At 37.0% G+C, this 22,626-nt stretch overlaps 1 long non-coding RNA gene across 1 annotated transcript; it reads left to right on the top strand.

Moving 5' to 3' along the window:
* Window positions 1-13,891: 13,891 nt before the first annotated feature.
* LOC135154152 (uncharacterized) lies at window positions 13,892-18,408 on the top strand. Its single transcript, XR_010293568.1, has 3 exons — window positions 13,892-14,004; window positions 17,286-17,405; window positions 17,778-18,408. It is a non-coding gene; the product is annotated as an uncharacterized LOC135154152 (long non-coding RNA).
* Window positions 18,409-22,626: the final 4,218 nt, after the last annotated feature.

Below are 22,626 nucleotides of genomic sequence, written 5' to 3' on the forward strand. Positions count from 1 at the left end.
AGTCGTTTCCAATATAGAGCGTGCTTGCATGCATGCTTTGCTACGGACATAAAAGAGGAACGCCTTTCATTATCATGCTTTAAAAAATAATAAATTGAAGTCAAACCGCACGACAAGTGGAACTAGCTAGCACAGGCACCACGACATATATATATGTTAACTCTTCATTCCAGAGCGAGCCGCGGAATTGAAGGCTAGCCGTGGCCGGCGCGGGGTACGTGAGATTGCCTTAGTGAATTTTGATAGAAATGGGGAGCAGCGGCAGCGCTTGAGATATCTACAGCGCAGCTAGCGGCAGCGAGCTGCCGCTAGATACAGCGAGCTGGGGATTAAATCTCTAATCAACTGGATTATAAAGTATGGCAGCGAGCGGCAGCAGGCACAGGGGGAGCTGCGAGAGCGGATGTGAGTTCTATTGTGCTTTAATTATCGCAGCTAGCTGCCGCTGGCCGACGCTATTATCCCGTCTTAGAGTGTGCAGGCGTACGCTCGCGGGGTGCACGCTGCCAATACAATATGGATGCTTTCCCTTACGGATTTCTACAGAAAACCCGTAAAAATTACATAATAATCAGGTAAATGATCAATTTTACAGACGTTTTCTGTAATTGTACAGAAGATCATTATTGAAAGGAGACGTTTACGATGCATCTTGTAAATTTACTGTAAAGTAGATGTAAGTTTACGGATAAGATTTAACAGATTAATTTGTAATACGTGTAAAATGCAATTTCTACGGAAAAAATTGTAAAATTTACAGAAAAATCAGGTTAATGATACATTTTCTGACGTTGTCCGTAATTGTAGTGAAGATCATTCTTGAAAGGAGACGTTTAGTGGTTTACGGTACAAATCTTTGTAAATTTACTAGAAAGTAGCTGTAAGTTTACGGACAAGATTTAACATATTAATTTTTAATACGTTTAAAGTGCAATTTCTACGGAAAATTTGTAAAAAATTACATAAAAATCAGGTAAATTATCAATTTTACAAACGTTTTGATCCGTATAATTGTACAGAAGATCATTATTGAAAGGAGACATTTACGGTACATCTTGTAAATGACGTGACAGGCTTGAGAGTATTCAAAGAAGAGCCACTCGTATCATCCTGAAACAGCGCAGGCAGCAGATGCCCTATCCTGAGCGTCTAAGACTCCTTAATTGGGTCTCGCTAGAATCCCGTAGGAAATATTTGCTCATTATCTTCGTGGCTAAAGCTCTCTACAACATTGTTGAGAGCAGTGATATTTCTTTGAAAATCAGAGTTATAGAAAGGAGACAAGAGGATATCAGGTTCCATCACCTGATGGCTCGTACGAAACGTTTAAGTGATTCCGCCATTTACATTTTTCCTAGACTGTGGGACGAACTACCTCGGGACTTGCGCATTGACTTTGTACTCTCTAAATTTCAGACCTGGCAATACAGGCTGAAAAGTCATATCTTCTTCAATTAACTTTATCTTTTGAAGTCTTTGTTTAATTTACGATAGGTTAATTTAATAATTACGGTATGATTTGGAATCATTCATTCGTCTACTTTTTTTGACATTCTTGAGCCGAAACTATAATTTTGATTATACTGCTTTTATGTCTCTGGAGTCTTTTTCTTTTGCTTTTTTCCCCTCTTTTTCCTGCCATTATTCAAACATCTTCTGGACAGTTCCATCGCAGCTTCTTTATTATAATTGTGTATACAATTCAATATATGAAGTACTCGTTCTTTAATGTGTTTTCCTAGTTTCCTTAATCGCCTGAAGCCCACTAAGCCTATATGTACCTATTCACTTCTTTTACCATGTTTTCTTAACTTCTATATACCGGTCAACATATATAATTTTAGACATTCTTGTCAGCTTGCTACTACATGTTCTCATATTTTTTTTTTCTTCTTTTTTCTCAGTTTTATACTTCATCGTTTCAGTTTGCTTACTTTACATTTTATGCAATAGTTTTTAAGCCAGAATTAATTCCTCATGTTTCAACTCAGTATCGTGTCATGACCTAGTGTCATCATACATATTAGTTTCATGTTCTCCTTGTACTTTGTTTTTGTTAGTTGTTTAGTTTATGAAATGTTTTACATTTTACATTTTATTTACCTTCATGCTATATCTTACAGGTCTTCTATGTGCACCAGTTGGTCGGGAAGAGGGACCATTACGGTTACAGTGATTAAGTTTGCTTTCCTCTTCCCCGGCAGCCAACTGATGCATTCAGAGGACCGCCAGTAAGATTTTGCATTTATAATTGTTTGTGTACTCATATTCACATTGTTATATTTTGTGTGAATTGCCGAATAAATAATAATAATAAATAATAATAATAATAATTTACTGTAAAGTAGATGTAAGTTTACGGACAACGTCAGAAAATTTATCATTAACCTGATTTTTCTGTAAATTTTACAAATTTCCGTAGAAATTCCACTTTACACATATTACAAATTAATCTGTTAATCTTATCCGTAAACTTGAAAGGAGACATTTTTGCCCGAATTCTCAAAGGTGGTTTTTGCAGAAACCATGGTTTCAACGGTGGGTTTTTACTGATTTTGCGATTCACAAAGGTGGTTTCAAATGAAACCATGGTTTCAACCGTGGGTTTTCGGCATGATTTTGAGTCAACTGTTTTAGGTGGTGTCAAACCGTGGGTTTTGGAAAAACCATGGTTTTTAGGCAAATTGGCCAATCACAGAACATTATTTCGGTACACCGCTGAGCAAGACTTGCTCAGCAAGTGGAGATAGATGACGATAAATAGATTTGCACGAAAAGCAAAGAAGCGAAGCGTCTAATATCGGTATTTGCCGAGCTGTGAGAACATCGTGAGTAATTTACCATTTTATAGCGACGATGAATATTTTTTCTTCGTCTGTATGTATTTGTTTGTGAAGAAATATTACAATTAATGCTGTAAATGCATGCAGAGTTAGGAGCGGAACGGTGGACTCGTGACAGGAAAAGCATTATCGCACGCAAGATATTTTCTAGTCCCACGCGTGTAGTTTTGTGTCCTGTCAAAAGATTATGAAGAGCTCTCCGTACAGACTCGCTCAGCTCTAACCCAGGGAGCTCAGCTCAGGAGAAGCGATGCGTGACAAAGCCGCCAAAGTAGTCAGACTTTCAACCACAATTGTGCAAAATTCAACAAAATTTTGTTCTTAATTTATACCTTAGTTTGATATGATTTTTTAGTATAAATTAAAGTAACTGCAAAATAATTGGGCATGTTGTATTGTTGGGTCAATTTTGGGAAAACACTTCCTAAGACTGCTTCTAAATTCTAGTCGATAGTGAATTGTAAATCCTGTCTCCAATAATAGTGATCACAAAAATATTATTCAAAATTCACTTACTAGTATTCAGATCCAACTGGAGAAATGTTGGAACGAAGTTAGATCTAGCCTCGACATGCTCGAGGACTCTGATGATAATATTGAGTTGACAGTGTCTTTTCATCATGGAGCCAAGGCCAAGTTAGACACGCGCTAGGCCCTGGCCTAGGATAGGGCAGGCCTGCCTAGCCCTGGGGCTGTGTCAGTGTGTATCGAAGTTGGTTAACAATGTCAATGATGGAATCCCTTCAATATCCACATCACTGCCAATTGGTTAAATACACAGAATTAATTTAAATTTTATCCCTTTTTAAACCTAAAGCATAAAAAGGAATAACAAATATTTTTATATAGCCTAGGCCAGGGCCTAAATAACAAAAACATGAAAAATTTGAGGTTTCTTTCCAGACTGATCTGGCGGCCATCGCTTAATCTTCTCATACCTTGCTGCGTAATACAATAGGCATGGTAGGCTCGACTTGCTTTGTTTATATGATGTAGCTACAATTGTCAATACCATGAGCTATGTTATGAAGCACCATTCTGTCGTACAATTCATTGAATAAATTAACAATCAGCCCAAATGATAATATGAATTTGCATTTTGGTTGGAAATCTGGCAGGTTTGAGAGATGTTGAATTATGTTTCATGTCCATTAGATTTAAAAGTACTAATTTCATGTAGATTTACCTGTACTTTCTTTATTTCCGCAGTAAATTTTTGAATGGATGAAAACATCTTACAACATGCGCAGGCTGTCCCGAGAGACTAAGGAGGATTGTTAGAGAGGTATGTTCATTTTTTGGTTGTTTCTATGTGGACTATTGTATATTTTCTAATTTTTTTCTTTGTCACTGTCTATTTTTTTTTATCATGATAAAGAACCACTTAAATTGATAAATTTCAATCTTGGATGATGTACACATCTGACAGTGACTGAACTAATCTAAATTCTGTGTCACAAGGTCAATAGTCATGGAGTACATGCCTTAATCATAGTAAATGTCAAATATTTTGTAGATCCAGTAGATCAATTTAAATTTGTGAGAATGACGATGTGATTAGGTTGTCGGCAAAATAAGGAATTTATAAGTCAACTGACCAAATATGCAGATTTCTCAAAAGGTACATTAATTTCGACAGTACGCAGTTAAGGTAGTTAAGAATACATAGTTTGTTTCAATGTTGTTTAAATATTTTCTTTTGCTTCTAACTTTAACTCAATAGGAATATGCCAACCAGAACTGCAATTAGGAGTCATTGACAGGAGGAACCTTTGTGAGTTGTAAGAGGATGAAGCTTTCAAGTACAGTAGGCCTATCGCTTTTTAAAGAGACCACACACTACCTCAGCAACCTGCTTGAAGATGATCTGGGCCTGAGGAGGGACAAAGGGCCTAGTGACCTTTCTTTCTGCAAGTATTGACAATTCTGCATTCGTATGCTGTAAGTATTTTTTTTAATAAGAAAGTTATGACATAAACATCTCAAGACAAGCCTAGTGTATGCAAATATTAGTGATGTTCTTGTAAGAAGAAATTGAACTCAAAGTAAAAAGTGATAATACATTTAGGCAACTGCCTGTTTTTAATTCACAATGAACTGAGCATATGATTATTATTTTTTTTTGTTGAAAAAAATATAAAATACAATCAGAAATGTAAATTAGAACTAGAAGTTTTGCCATCCATTGTGGACAGATTCTTCTAAAATCCCTAATTTACATTTAGGAAAAAAAATAGAGGTTAATTTGGTTATTTGAAAAAAAAAGTATTGCATCTACTTTGCTCAATGTATGTTTGTCACACAAATGTTTATAGGGTATGGGAAGGTTTAGCCTTTAGACCAGTAAAGTAATGTTAAACTCAGTTCTATGATATTTAAGGGATTCCATATATGGGATAAAAAAAAAGGGCCTGATCAAACATATATATATTTTAAATCTTAGAATGTAAAGACAGAATAGTTATTTATTGTTTTCTCTTTGTCATCTTAAAAAATTAAAATAAAAACACAGAGTAAGATGCAACCTCTGGCAATAAATCTCCATTTACAGGATAATTTCAGGGAATACATGGTGATGAGACATCAGTGTTGCAATCATATGTTTGTTGAGTGATCACAGATGTTATGCAAGTCATAGCAAGAAGAAAGAGGTTTTGTAAGAACTTCAACAACCAGAGATGAGATTGAGGCTACCCAACAACAACTGCATGAGTGATCGATGGGACCCATGTCTATATAAGAATCCCTGGAGGGAAACAAGCCTTGTACTTTCTTGAAGGGCAACTGTATGAGTGATTGATGGGACCCATGTCTATATAAGAATCCCTGGAGGGAAACAAGCCTTGTATTTTCTTGAAGGGCAACTGTATGAGTGATCGATGGGACCCATGTCTATATAAGAATCCCTGGAGGGAAACAAGCCTTGTACTTTCTTGAAGGGCAACTGTATGAGTGATCGATGGGACCCATGTCTATATAAGAATCCCTGGAGGGAAACAAGCCTTGTACTTTCTTGAAGGGCAAGTCCACCCCAACAAAAAAGTTTCTTTGGTATAATAGAGAAAAGTCCAATGAGCATAACACTGTAAATTTCATCAAAATTTGATGTAAAATGAGAAAGTTCTGACATTTTGAAGTTTCGCTTATTTTCACAAAACAGATATATGCACATCCTGGTCAGTATGCAAATGAGTAACAAAGTGACGTTCTCCACTCACTGTTTCTTTTTGTAATATATCATGAAAAAGTAGTTTTTTCCCTCATAATGTGTATAAAATACGGGTGTATGGTTTGATTTCTCCCTGAAACTTTTGTAAAAAGCCATTGTGGCAACCTATACTCAATTCGATGAAGAGTTTTCTCATAATTGTAAAAATTCAAGTATTATAATATATTTCATATATTGATATACAGAAGAAAGAGTGAGTGTGTGAAATCATAGACTTGTTTGCATATCACCTGTTTTGTGCATATAAGTGATTTTTGCAAATAGTGAATTTCTTATTTTACATCCTATTTTGACGTTTTCAGTGTCATGCATGTTTTATTTTTCTCTAGCCATTCACATTAACTTTTTGTTGTACAGTGGACTTGCTCTAGAACAGGTATTTTTTGTAGTGTACAAGTAAGAATTTCATTATTTATTTGTGTCTTATTTTTAACACTTTTTTCAGGGGGGGGGGGGTTGAATAAACCTCCCTTGAGATCTCTGCGAATGATCGCATTAACGCCTTGAAAATTGGTATGATAATAGTAGGGGATGTCATGTGCAATGCTGTTTGGTTAATTTTTCTGAAATCGTCAGATCTTTTATATTAATTAATTATGCTAATTTCTGCATAAATCATACTTTTATACTATTGCTAACAATCAAAATTAAAAAAAGAAATCCTAGATTGAAAATGAATTTCTTATGTATTCTATTGTTTTTATGAATTTATCATGTATATCTTTGTTTTTCAAACTTAAGTTTTTTGCCAAATTTATAGCAGAACATTTTTTGAAGCATAATTATGATGAAAATAAAAATAATCATGTCCATATGAAGAAGATGAGAAAACTCAACATTGACGTTTTGGAGCAATTTTGGGTCTGACATGGACTTATACCCCTTTCATACTGCCCTTTTCATTTTTGACCGGCGAACTTCTCCACCTCGCATTCCTCACTTCCCCGGCGAAGAAAAAAATTTACCTTGCGCACTGACATTTCTTCCCCGGAGAAAGTCAACGGGCGATTGCAGAACAAACGAAAGAAAATTGTAAACATTACTTCTTACCTATTACAAAAGGTATAAAAAAACTTAATTACAACATATTTTGGAAGTATTACGAGAAAAACAAACAATATCACCTTGTTTTTATATTTTAGCGCATTTTATACATGTAAAAATTGCTTTTTAATAAATATTGTTAGTAAAAAAAAATTATTTTCAAGGGTATATCTACTTGGCCATAGCATTCAGCTGAGCTTGCAACTATCGCGCGGAATCTCGGTACAGGGGACTTCGGGAGAGAAAAAATTGACCTCTGACGTCATTAAAGAGGAGGAGTTCTCCGGTTTGCTTTCATACTGGCCTTTTCACCGGCGAACTTCGCCGGTGAAACAGTTTCGCCGGCGAAGTTCTCCACCTCTAGAGGTGGAGAAGTTCGCCGGCGAACTTTACCGGTGAAGTTATCCTGTGTACCTTTCATACTGGACACTTTCCCCTTCGCTGGCGAACTTCGCCGGTGAAGTTCGCCGGTGAAAAGCGCAATATGAAAGGGGTATTATGTAATGTTGAGTAATTTTCCAACAGCATGCCCAGGCATCGTAAATTTCATCTCTGCAAGACTTCCAAGTAAAAAGTTGGCGAGCAGCACGGTCGTAAAATTTCGCATAGCGGAATGGTTGTGGAACATGTTGAGGGAGGGGGTTGATTCAACCCCCCGCGGTTTTGGGGTTAAAAGAGCACATTATTACTAAGAATTTCACATGAATATTTGGAATTACCTTTTATCAGATTTAGTTTCTTTCACAGACTACATGATGTATCTTCAATGATTTTTAAATTTAAACAGTCCTTACTAAAAAAAAAAACACTATTTAATCAGGAAGCATCAAATGTAAATTCCTCATTTACTTTTTCATTTGAAATATTCTCACATATTTTAAATTGTCTATTTCAAATGCTTAAGATTAGAACTTTGATAGCTCACAGAAAGTTTATTGCATGCCCCAAAATATGCATATGTGTCCATGAGGGTCATCAATTCAAATTGCTCTCATTTCTTTGTTTTTGCATCAGTTGTGTTTACACTTGGTACAGATGACCATTGGGGATTAAATACCATACGCATGTCCAAGAGGAAAATAAGGTCAAAATATCATATTGCATACACTGTAGTTTGATTGTGATATCAGGCGAGACTCGAGGTTCACCTTGTTTTTTTGTTGAAATTTATTTTTTTCAAGTGTCCCCAGGGCAACAGCCTAGCTAGGGCAACCAGGTAGCCTTATGAGTAGAGCTCAACTCGGGCAACCAGGAAAACACTAGCTTGGCCTGGCACATGCACATTTAGGGGGCGCGAATGAAACAAATTAAAAGGGCAATTAATGCATTTTCTTGGAAAAAATACAATTTCAATTGACCCCAAAGGATGACCTGATGGCCTAGTTGGGGAAACTAGGTAGCCTAACAAGTAGAGCTCAACTCGGGCAACCAGAAAATACCAGCTAATAATTAACAATAATATTTATTTTATTTGGGCCATTATTGTATTGTAATACAAGAATGATGTGGCAATAAATTAAAACTTGGACTAAGTATTTATTTCACAAATGTGTGTAATTTTGCAATATGTTTTCAAAATGCCAATTGAGTATTAGATTTTCAGTGTTATATTTTTATGTAATTTCCTGGTGTGATTTTCCAAGGTGCAAGGTGGTTTCATTCAAATTAAAGATATACAGAAATAATCATGAAGATGATCAAGGTGACTTTGGTGGTGATGAGGATGATGATGGTGTTGGTGCTGCTGATGGTGACAATTTTGGTGGTGGTGATGGTATCGATGGTTATGATGATCGATGATGTTGGTGGTGATGATGAAAAAGATGATAGCAATGGTGATGTTAGTGTTGATGACGATAGTAATGATCATCCCCCTTTGGCCCTTTATCTCCATCACTCCTCTTATCTATATGTATCCCTCTCATCTACATCTCTCCTCTAATCATCTCCCTTCCTCATCATCTCCATCCCTCCTCTCATCTCTATCCCTCGTCTCACCATTTCCATCACTCTATCCTTTCATCTCTCATCTCCATCCTCCGATCCCTCCATCCCTTATCTCCATCGCCCTCATCACCTCCATTCCTCCCATTGTCTCCTCCATCACCCTCATCAACTCTATTCCTCTCATTTCCATCCCTCTAAACATCTCCATTTTTCTCATCATCTCCATTCATCTTAGTAAAAAGGCATATACACAAGATAGAATTCATCAGTCAAAATACTTGTTTTGAAATATAATATCCCTCTGTAAAGTGGGTTTTATTATTTGCCATATAAAGTTGAATAATTACATAGTAAACATTGTATACTTAACCGAATTTGCATTTTTGAAAGTGAAACTAAAAGTTTTCATGCTCACTTTCAGTGGATATGAAAATTTTCAGTAAAATTACATTTTCGAAAATTCCAGGGGGGGGGGCAACTGCTGTGTAGGGTCATGCTTTTGAACATTTTGGGGACCGGGATTATATCGTCCAAAGCCGGCCCAATGTATATTTTCCCTTAATACTCAAAGTAACAGCCACGTAATAAGCATAGAACTCATTCTAAGCTGTACACCAGGGAAAATTAGTATAAAAAGAAACATATTATTCGTAGTAAGCTGCAAGAAAAGTTAAAGAAAATAAATCAGGGGCAAAATAAGATTAATTCATCCATGTTATTTTAAATTCTGTTAAAAAAATAATGCTAAGCCCCTTATTTTTATTGATCGTGTCCTTCGGCCCGGCATGCCCACACAGCCCCCCCCTGCAGTGCCTGTGCATGTGTACTGCTACATGCAATTTTAGCCTTAATGATGAATCGAACATCTACAAGTCAAAGAAATTGAAGCCTATTAGTATTACCACTTAAAACCAAGCTTTACACCATGGAAACTAAATATACATACAATTACAAAATAGGGGGCCTATTTATTTTAAAAAAAGTAGAAGGGCAGATCCTACGATGTCAAGCTTCATCTACTTTTGTCTGAAGGAGCGCAGCAATAGACATTCTACTTTGATCGATGAACAGGCTTAGTCCTACCATGGACTAGGTCCATGGTCCTACAACATCGTTGGAGTAAATTAAACTAAACTCAGCCAAGCTCGGCTTTTTGACTGTACATGCCCACTTCGATTGGGGATATCTTCGGATCTGAAGCGCCCCGGCAGCTACGGGGGCCGAGCTACGTAGTATTGCGATGAAAAGCACCGAATCATTAATCCGTTTTTCGCTACTCACGATCAGACCCTTACAAAAAATTCCTGCAGTACTTTAGTGGTACTCTGATGTACCTGTGTGATACTTCTGTCGTACACGACGGTACCGCAGAATTACGACAGGAGTTCTGTGGTTTCACTCTGTGATAGTTCTGTCATACTTCTGTGGTACATGGAAATTTGAAAAATTCCTGCAGTACCTTTATGGCACTCTGTTGTACTCGTGTGATACTTCTGTTTTACATGACGTATCACCGAATAACGACAGGCGTTATGTGGTATCACTCTGTGATAGTTCTGTCATACTTCTGTAGTACATGAAAATATGAAAATTTCCTGCAATACCTTAATGGTACTCTGTCGTACCTGTGTGATACTTCTGTTGTAAAATAACTGTATACAGAATAACGACAGACGTTCTGTGGTATCACTATGTGATAGTTATGTCGTACTTCTGTTGTACATGAAAATTCTAAAATATCCTGCAGTACTTCTATGGCAACCCTGCGATACTTCTGTTGTATATGAACATTTTTTTAATTTCCTGCAGTACTCCTATTTATAGGCACTTCTATGGAAACCCTGTGATACTTCTGTGGTACATGAAAATTTTGAAATTTCCTGCAGTACTCGATCCTATTAAAGGCACTTCTATGGAAACCCTGTGATACTTCTTTGGTACATGAACATTTAGAAATTTCCTGCATGACTCATTATAGGCACTTCTAAAATTCTATGGCAACCCCAGTGCTATACTTTCAAAATTTCCTGCGGTACTTCTCATGCAGCCACCCCAGAAATATGACTGAAACTGTATCACAGACGTTATGGTGTATTTTCTGTGGTACATGAAAAATTTAGTTTCCTTCAGTACTTGCATGGAAGCCCTGTTTGTCCCACAGACAATTTTTTTTTTATATTTCCAGTGAGGGATTTATCTTTTTTCTTCAGTTTCGGGAGAGGTCAGTAGCGTATTGAGTCTTATATTTTTAGAAGGCCATATGGCTTAAAAGGGCACCATTCATTTTAAAAAGTACAATTTTTTTATATGAAAATTTAATTTTGTGATAGCTAGATTGTGACATATAGGCCCTATTTGAAAATTATATTTTACCCTGTTTTTGTTTTCCTTTACTCTATTTTCTCCAGTCTTTGTTGTGAAACTTTTTTGGGGGTCCGTGGCCCCCAACGCTAAGTCCCATTGTGTAGGTCTATATCAGCGAGGGGGGGGGGGTGGTTATGCCTACTGAGACTCAGAGGTTTTAAGTTTGATAGCTTCTATTTCTACGAGAAAGGGTACTATACGTACTAGATCAAAACTAGGAGCAAAGCGCGAACTGAAAAATACGAAAAATTATTGACCCCAAAATGGGCTACTTATATTTTGAGGACTCTTGTTCGTTTTCAGGGTTATTTCTTTTTCATGCGCTCTTTTACATTTCAATTATCATTTGTTTTGTTTGTTCGCCACTTATTTTTCATAAAAAACAGGATAAATAATAAAAAAAGTGACTACATTTAAAAGGGTAGGCCTACGTGTTAAAATATACAGGACACACCTAACACCCTTAGAGCTTAATGGTTGCGAGGAAGCCGGGTTGAATTTCAAAGAGATATTGTAATGAATAAAAACATAAGCATGAACGTATTATTCTACTTCATCCATCTCTTTCTAACAATACAAGAAAATAATTGAAGGGGAGGTCAAGGCTAGAGATACTCAATAAATAGAGTAAAATTCACAAAGCAAAATGCTTAAAATTTATTAAAAATCGGATGACAAATAACGAAGTTAAGTTGAATTTTAAGGATTTGCAATATTCCCATGAAACAGTTCTATTTAGGCATGTCTCATGAATATTCATTAGGTGGGCTGATGATGTCATATCCCATGTTCTTCTGTACATTATATGAAATTAGGTTTATTCAACATATTTCTACCTAGAACTTAAACAATTGGAATGACAACTGATTAACCGCATTAGTTATTTAATGCAGCAACTTCATTACGATGGAGACACATTATTTACACATGTATTGAAAAAATTAGATAATCATAATTTCATATTTAACATTAAAAAAGGAAAATGGGGATGTCACATCATCAGCCCACCAAATGAATATTCATGACGATGTGCACACTATCTGTTTTCACAAAATATTGATAAACTTCGTTATTTTGTTATCCGATTTTGATGAAATTGTTAGCATTTTGCTTTGTGAATTTCACTCTATTTATTTAGAATAAATATTTCAGCGCCCGGACCATCCCTTTATAGTTCATCACATAACAATTAACATAAGAAAATTCAGCGTTGAATGTTGATTAAAAAATAAATCTCAGTTAAAATGCCATCTAATATTTTGTTTTACATGTTTGATAACCAAGTTTTAATGCGATATGGCCCCTTGAAGTTTTTATTGCGAGAAAATACATTTTTCCAAGTTTCCCATCTATTTTTTTAATTTATTTTTTTTAGTAAAAAGGGCCTATTTTGTTACAAATATATTTTTACAAATAAAATTGGTTCAATTTTTGTTCTCCTATTCATACTATTTTTTTCTATTTTACAGGTGGAATAGGATAAACTAAAAATAGGATATTTAATTTCTATTTTTAGGCCTACTTTTTTTTGCTTAATATCCCCGGTTGATATCTTTGCAACCTTGCAATATGTTAGCCAGGCTGGTTTATATCTATTTCTTTTTAAATCAAATAAATTTGTATATTTTCAATCTATTTTTATGATGCGAGGCTATATATAGTTTGTAAATATGTTTTTTAATTGCAAGAACAATCTTGTATCTCTGTTCACATATCACGATGCCAGTTTATTTTGCTTCTTTTTTCTAATTTTTATGAAGTTTGTATCTATATATTTTCAAACTATTTTCCATCCTTAAAGTGTCACGATCGATGTCATATTATTTTTTTACCTCGTTGGCAAAGTTATTATCTTTTCTTATGTTTTGCTTCAAAATGGTATCTTTATATTTGCTTGTCTTGCTCCTCCACCCTTTATCAAAATACCCTGCCGGCACTTGATCTAAGATTATTTTCTGTTACTACTTGAAACTTATAAAGGGATCTTCCCTTCGATCGCAAGAAAGGATAAAATGTGTTGAAAATAAATAAAATGAAAAATACATAGGATTGGAGCTGTGATTTTCCTCATTTCTTTCTTTGTCATCTCCATCCTACTTGCATACTAGTAGGCCTATATAACATATTTTCAGTAAAAGCCCTGGTTTTAAATTGTGAGACATGTTTTTAAATCCTATCCTAATATAAAAAAAAAGGAATAAAGAGAAAGAAAAAATTAAAAGACATAGAAAAGAAAAAGAAAGGAAGAAGAAAAAAATAATTGAATTTTACTTTATTCAATTACTTTACGTTAATAATATGATATATATGATGGCGAAAATAGTCAAATTGACTGGTTGCCAAGTAAAAAGTAAGAACCCCCCCCACCTCCCCGTACAAACGCACGGACTGCGGCTAACAAGTAATTTGCATGCGTACACGTATTCCGGTTCCGCCATTTGAAAAAAAACTTTCGTAACTGCTCAGCTGAACCTGAAGCTTGATGAAGAAGGCCGTCAATAATGCAACAAAAACTAACAGAATATGGATCAGATTCGGACAACGACTTCTTAAGACATTCACACAACAGGCTAAACAGTAAGTTAGATCCATTTTTCGTAGTTTGGCGCGGCATGCACTTAAATTTCTTCGACTTTTTAATCATCTATACCGTACGGCCACTGCACCGGCATTGTTTCCGATCCCGCTCGCTTAACGGGTGGGGGCTGATCTGCGGTGTGCGCGACCGGGGACGGCCAACGGCTGGCTAGTATTGATGGCGGCGGTGAGGATGTTTGTATTGTAGCCAGGTCAGGGGCCCGTTTTTCAACACCGTCGTAAGTCTAACTTCTTGACTAAATCAAAGATAGTAAGCTACTTGTCCGTTAACAATTTCAAGAAAGGCAAGATCGGGGGCGCTAATGCAGTTTCGCACCCGCCGATTACAGTGCTAGCATACCTCAATTGGCAATAGGCTAGCAATACTTGGTCCCAAATCATGTCTTGTCATGACTAGCCTGGAGGCGTCTGGGAGTAAAATCATTTCTACTATAGTAGGCTTACTCCCCATGACGCCTGGCAAGGCATTGGGCCACACGAAGGAGAGTTTTTTGAGAAAACAATGTTGCTCCAAAATATTTGATTTATTTAACTTGCTTATCACACAATTTTGTGAATGGAAAAGAAGTTCATTTCCCCCCATTAGGCACTTATACAGTTTTTTACACGAAAAATAATACAAATATTAAGAAAAATCATGTGAGAAGATGAGCAGATACTCACCGATGATCTTGTCGCTATATTTCCTTCTTTGTTCGTAGCCTAGTTGAAAGACGCGTATAAGAGAGGGCGACGATATGAGCAGTGCCAATAAAAAAAAAAACTTCGGCCGATGATAATCGTGAATTATAAAATACTTGCATTAGCCAATAAATATTTATGTGCTAAGCCTACGTATAGTAGAAATAATTTTGCTCCCCAGACACCTCCAGGCTAGTCATGACAAGTCTCTCAGTCACATTTCGTCGTCAATATACCCACTGCTTTTCCGGCGCTAATGCAGTTTCGCATCTGCCGATTACCAGCATACCTCATCACCAATACTTGTTCCCAGCTGTCATGACAAGTCTCTTGGTTCACATTTCGATGTCAATATACCCACTGATTTCCCAAATATTGCGAGGGGTAACGGCTGTATTTTGACTGCGATCTCGAAGACATCGATCGTTCGAATCCTCAGTCAAACATCGCTTCGCTCACATTATTTGGTTGCTAAATTCAGTCCATATTAACATTACAGCGATGGCAAATCCAAGCGATCTGCGAAGCGATGTCTACGGATTAGATCAACAAGGTCTAGATCGAAGCCGAAATACAGCCGTTCCCGATCACGATATTTTGAAAAGCAGTGGGTATATTGACATCGAAATGTGACTGCGAGACTTGTCATGACATTTGGAACAGATATTGGTGATGAGGTATGCTGGTAATCGGCCGGTGCGAAACTGCATTAGCGCCGCTTTTCCAAATATTGCGAGCGGTAACAGCTGTATTTTGACTGTGATCTTGAAGACATCGATCGTTTGAATCCTCAGTCAAACATCGCTTCGCTTGGCTTCACCGCTCGCCGTCATGTTGATATGGACTGAAGTTATGCAACCAAAAGATTCACATGCGGCATGCTGGCAGTTCGTTTGCCACATGTTCGCATGATTTGGTTGCTAAATTCAGTCCATATCAACATACGGTGCACGGCGAATCCAAGCGATCCGCGAAGCGATGTCTACGGATTTAGTTCAACGACGTTGAGATCGAAGCCGAAATACAGCCGTTCTCGATCACGATATTTTGTAAAGCATTGGGTATATTGACATTGAAATGTGACTGAGAGACTTGTCATGACATTTGGGAACAAGTATTGGTGATGAGGTATGCTGGTAATCGGCCGGTGCGAAACTGCATTAGCGCCAGATCGGGGACGACAACCTAACTAAATAGTAAATATTTATGACACCTCCAAACCTTCAACCTGTCAACTTCTTTCTTAATGATAGACGGTAGTGGCATCACATGGGAAGCCAAGAGAGCACCGATGGGTGTATTACGTGCCGCTGTGTACAATCTCAACAATTGCATGGCAATCCCTACCTCGAGCAAAGTTTGTGCAGGCTCCACTCCACTTAACTACCGCTACACAACACTACGCTCCACCTACTCGTCATTCGAGTCCGTGAACTCAATCTGATATTCTGAATGACAGAGGTGGGATTTTATGGGGGGGGGGGGGATATAAAATTCATGCAACATCTTGATTTTTAAAAAGAATTAAAACTAATATTCTTACTTAACACAAAGTTTCATTTCTTTTCCATGCTTTTATCAGTCTCAAAATTGGTGATTTAGAGCCAACATGAAGTTCCTCACACATATTCATAATTCGCTGCCGATTTCAAAACATTGCATGCGGATGCAATATGCGCGAGATACCGGGTCTGGTCTGAGCTCAGACCCGACCGACCTCACGCGCATGCGATGTATTGAATATTGATACGTGTGAGGAACTTCATGTTGGCTCTAAATCACCAATTTTGAGACGGATAGAGGCATGGAGAAGAAGTGAAACTTTGTGTGCAGTAAGAATATTAGTTTTAATTTTTTTAAAGAGCGTGATGTTGCATGAATTTTATATTCCCCCCCCCATAAAATCCCACTTTTTGTCACTCGGAATATCAGATCCAGTTCACGGTCTCAAAGTTTGGGTAGGTGGAGCGTAGTGTGGCAATAGTGAAGTGGAGTGGAGCCTGCACGAACTTCACTCGAGGTAGGCAATCCCGCAAATTTAAAAGAGGTTTTTATAAAATCAAGTCCGGCCTTCTATGAACATGACAAACTTACGAAAAGATGTGAAGTCAATTCACCCGAAATATCATCAATATCCCTCAAATAGCTTCATTTAAGCACTAATTTCTCTTCCGGTTGATGAAATATGGATCCGTCTTTAATTTTCGAAATTGTTCGTCTAATTAGCTAAAGGACGCATGATTTATCTACATATTAAAGACACTACATAGAAAAGACTAGGCACAAAGACTATTATACATGTAAATCGATGCAAAGCATTACGCGATGTCGGCAAAGTGTCCAATCTTCTTATTGTAAAGACTTTAGCGACAATAACAGACTGTGAGTAAGGTTAAAATGCTCCTCTACTTTTAATGTTTTCATTGATTTTATTTTTAATATTATTAAAGAATATGACTCTTTGCACCTGAATTGTAACACTGAAATATGGAAATGAAGAAGTTTTATCATCATGTATTTTTATTAATCTGCAAATAAAATTTTACTATGTCACTCAAATTCATTTCATTTCATTAAAGATTCAAAGAGGGATCTCTGGATGATCGAGCAGCAAGTTCAGCATTATGTGGGAAAGATACTACAGGTGTACACAGAAAAGGCCATGTTCATGTACACGACACGATTGGAGTTCATAAAAGGTGATTATGTAGGCATTCACTTCAGTAGATATTATAATTGCAAAATTAAGCAGATTGTATTCATGCAGTGGCATACAGTGTAGTTGAAAATCCTTGTTAGAAGATGTAGATTTATTCTTCATTTTTTTATTAAAGAGTTTCAATATGTGCTTATGACAATTTGTTTGCATTATAAATTGTTTGTCACTCTTGAATATTCGGCTTAGTTTGCTTTATAAGCAAGAATATGCTAAGAGAGATAGCCGCAAGGACCTCATGATCCGATAGGTATGTACTTGTGAAAAGAGATCTAGATGGTGGCAAAACACCTTATTTCTTTTATTTTTATGTTGTTCATGTTATCGTAATGGTACGTGTGGTTTTTTTCTACAGATTAAGCTGCCTCATGCTATACAGACGTGGATAAAAACTTCTTAGGGAGGCTGCCGAAACAAGCTGTCCAATGAATGGTGACTACTCAAGAGGAGCCAGAAAGTCAACTAAGGCCAGGGTATTTTGGGAGTTGATATGGCCGGGGGGGGGGGGGGGGTTTCCAGCCCCCCCCTCCTTTGAGATCTCGACCGCACAATTGCGTCGAAGATTGGCACATGGGTTGTCTAGGGCATAATTTACAAAATTAAATTGTAAATTATTTCACGCAAATTGTTATTAAGTGATAATACTAATTTATGCGTAATTAGAATACAAAATCATACTTTTTGCTCTATTGCATTGACTTTGTACACAAAATCACGTTTTTGAGCAATTTTTGGTATGACATGTACTTACATAATGTCACGTTATTACAGAACCACGTACCGGGTGACACAAGATTGGTCTCAAAAGATGCACAAGACTAGAAAGAGGCATGTTTTAAAAAAATTGTGCGACAGCATGGTCGCAAAATTTTTGGAAGGGGGGGGGGGTCAAATTGGTCCAATTTAACTAAGGGTTAATAACTGGGAGGCTGTAAGCTGCCTTTTTACTTTCAAGTCTTGCACATCTTTTGAGACCAAATTTGTGATGCCTAGGTACGCTGTTCCGAAAATTTCGCAACATTTTTATGTACTAATCCAACACAAATGCTGTTTCTTGCTAAAAATTCACAATTAGTATACCAGTAATATACATTTAAGTCAAATTATTCAATTACATTTATAATCATAAAAGCTCTAATTAAGTATAAAAAAACCCAAAGAGTTGTATGTAGGCCTGGGACTTTCGGGTTTTTTTCTCTTCGGGTACCCGTGGTAATTTTCGGGCGGGTACCCGAAAATCATGTCGCTTGAAATATGACTGGTGGAAAAACCCCATAGGTGACGTCATCAAGCCAATGCGATGCAAGCCTATTTATGAATGAAAATATAGTAAGCATGCGCATTGCAAGCCTCCCGTGCCCCACGCAGTATCCAGGCGCGGATCCAGGAGGGGGCCGAGCCGGCCCCGGCCCCCCCTATTTTTTGGCAACCTGCAGAAAAAAGTGTACTCTGTAACTTGATAGAAACGATGAAAGACAGAAAGAAAAGTAAGACAGAGGTATTATACCCAAGATGTGTAATTTACAGCCTCATACAGCCGGCCCGACCCGAAAGGAAACAAGAAAAAGGTGAGGGGAAGAATAGGAAAATATAATATATATCGAAAAAAATTCGCTCGCGCTTTGCACACTCATTATCTAATTGGTGATAGTTGTATCCTCTTCATTAATCACTAAAAAATTCCTAATTGAGTCCCTTTTCACGTTACTATATTAACATTTCGACTCGCGCTTCGTGCTCGCATTGTTTAGTTGGATACTTATCTTTCTTCATGATTATAAAAACTGCTCAGAATCTTCAGGTCAAAGGACATAAAATATCAAAGAATTTGAGCTCGCGCTCGCGTATTATATTAAGACCACATGAGATACCTTATCTTGTTTATAACAATAAAAACTAAAACTTCAGTCTTTAGTTAGGACTACCCCCTGAAAAACCAACAACAAAAAATCAGATAATAGCGGGCAATCGAGAAAAATGTTGGTGAAAATATTTTTCGGCCCCCCCTATTGGCGAAAGCTGGATCCGCCCCCTGATTCCATCGAAACGAGTTTCAATAATCTGTCACCTCGTAACAAAATCGACCTAGAATTCCACTTTCCCATATTTCATATGAATTATAAAAGGTATTCTCAGAGGATCTGTTTTCTCACCGATACTGCACAGGTAAGCAAATTTTTATTACTTCTTGCTTTTCCGTCAAAATTTTACGAAGTAGCGTCGATATTACATCGTGTTCGTGAGTTTGTATCGCTACGTGAACAAAGTCAATTGATTTCCGGGTTTCGGAGCGTCAAATGCGCCAGCCAATCACGATCGTGTTCCCATTTTCGGTTTATGATGAACTAAAAATGGTAACAAGAACGTGATTGGCTGGCGCTTCGTAGGTCGATTTTGGTACGAGGTGACAGAGTATTGCAGACTTGTTTTGACGGAATACTGCGTGGGGCTGAGGCTTGCAATGCGCATGCTTACTATATTTTCATTCATAAATTGGTTTGCGTCGCAGTGGCTGGATGACGTCACTGCGCTGCAAAAGAAACATGGCGACGATTGAACGATCTCGGTCACATCATCATCACTTGAAAACTTGTATATTTATGGATATTTAGAGGGTAATTGGTGAAATTCAAAATGAGGCTTGTGTACTTTTGTGATGAGCTACAATCATATCTTACACTACGCAATACAAACCAAATACATGTACGTTATACTGGTGAGCAATTTTCGGGTATCGGGTATTGATTTTTCTACCCGGGTACCTGAGGCTTCCGGGCGGGACTCGGGTACCCGGGTTTTAGTCCCAGCCCTAGTTGTATGAAAATTTTCAAAAAGAATGAAAGGTAAAAGAAAACAAGATTACAATGTCCATTGCAAGGGGGCTAGTCTATTCAGGATTATTGGGATTTTATTCAGTTTTTAATTGACATAACATTATGACAAGATCCCTCCATTTAGTGTATAAACAGCACATGGCCATGATTGAAATTCATATAACATTAAAGTATGCAAACCAGGCAGCTACATGTACATGTAGGACTCACTGCTTGTCAATTCTATTGTCTGCCAGGGTCAAGTGACATACAGTGCACATGTATAACGTGTGTGAAAGTACATAAGAAAATCAGCTTTTTATTTTTGTACTGTAACATTGGGTGAACTGGTGATCACTTTGGATATGATGCTCTTTATATTGGTTTATTTTATGTATATGAATTTTTGGATAATCATTAAGAATTAAAGCCATTTACTTAATAAATGGAAGCATAAGCCCATCAAAAACAGAATTATGTCATGTACAGCTAATTCCTTTTGCGTGATATTACAATTGTAATTGTTTACTTGAGCAAGTAATTTGAATTGCTGCATGACCTAAACAATGACATGTTCCAATTCGAATAGTAACATGACCTAAAGAAGAGTTACTCCACGTCGATTGAGCGTGCTTATGTTAAATAATTGATGTTGCTACTTCAAATAATTGAGGTCAATCAAATTGGTCATAATTATTCAAGTCAATTTTGAGCTATATGTCATAATTAATTAGGTCATATACTAATTGAAATTACTAAATGACTCGAGTAGGTATGATTTCACGTTGCCACATGACCTTAATTATTTTATGTAGCAACATCAAGTATTATGACATGTAGCAAATCAAATTACATGCCGCAATTTCGTGTTTATGATGGGCTTATGCTTACATTCATATATAACCCTTCAATACGTAGTTGGAGCAATTCTTAGAGCAGAAGACTGTGTAAAACAATGATATGCCTATTCAATGTCAAAAAGATTAATGTATCAATAGATTTGATCTACATTTCGGCAAAGTAATCTTATTTTCATATTTTTTCTAACCTATGATGAACATTCTAAATCATGTGAAATTCATTCAAAAATATCTTTCATTATTTATGGACTAAAGTGAATTCTGAGCAAAATGAAGTGATTATGATTACGTTCATGTACTTTAAGTTTATACTGGTGATCAACACATCATAATTTCATCCCTTACTGTATGTGCACCATGCATTATCTGTACATGCACAAGTGGTTATCCATTGTTTCATAACATGGTTGAGTAAAGGATGTTCTGCTTTTAGTATTAAGCCAATCGGGTGTTGACAATAAGGGGAAAATGCAATTGCTCAGCTATTACAGGTTTTTTGTACAACCATAATACTGGTTAAGCCTTGGTTACATTCGCCGGCGGGTGGCATTACGGCGAGTCAAAATTAGCCGTTTTAATCATCCTTGTACCAGCTACTCAAAAGTTGCGAGACTTGAAAGTAAAACGTGAGTCAGCGGTGCGGTAATAACATTTTGAGAGGCAGATTTATTCTGAAAAATGTCAAGGGGGACCATATGCCCCCCCCGAGTATTGTGCTTGATGTAAAAGGATGTAAAAAAAAATCATGATTATGCATTCAATATTAATAATGATGCATCATATGAGACATCCTTTAACTGAAAGCACCTGGAAAAGCATTGTAATCATCCATTAAACAATTTAAAGTGAAAAAAAAATCTGTAATCTATATAGCACCTCATGTGCTTGCATAAAAATCAAGAGTCAGCTACATAGTAGCCCGGGGGAGGGGGGGGGGTGCTCATGAAATAAGGCATATTGGGATATGCCGCAGGAATGGGTCGCCTCTTTTGAAGAAATCCCTAAACATGGGGTATGGTTTTATGCTGGAAAATCCCTAAGCATGGCCCATTTTTTAGATAATGTCCTTAAACATGGGTCCATATTCTACTCCAATGTCTTAGGTGCAAATACAAAATGACCTTACATTTTGGGCGATAACCTTTTTCTTTGTTTTGCTTGTCAAGTCTTCCAGGCGAAAATGTGCCCCCCCCCCCTTGGCTTTGGAAATCCTGGATCCGCCCCTGTAATGAATCCCTAATAATGGGTACCTTTTTAGCCAAAATGACCTGTAAATATGGGTACGGGTTTCGAACCTTTAGCCGCACACCTTTGGCCAAACTAAATCTAAGTACCCCCCCCCCGGCGTAGTAGATCTACATATTGAATCTAAAAAAATAATATGTATTTAGGCCTACATCATGTACATGTATATCTTTTTATATTTATATGTGATGGATATTAAAAATGTGACTCATACGGCACATTATTACAAATCAACGGCACACATAGACTGTCCTTGCAAAGAACCTCTTGTGCAATCTGCCCGTAA

The sequence above is a fragment of the Lytechinus pictus genome, chromosome 5 (genome assembly GCF_037042905.1).
Source record: "Lytechinus pictus isolate F3 Inbred chromosome 5, Lp3.0, whole genome shotgun sequence".
NCBI lineage: Eukaryota > Metazoa > Echinodermata > Echinoidea > Temnopleuroida > Toxopneustidae > Lytechinus > Lytechinus pictus.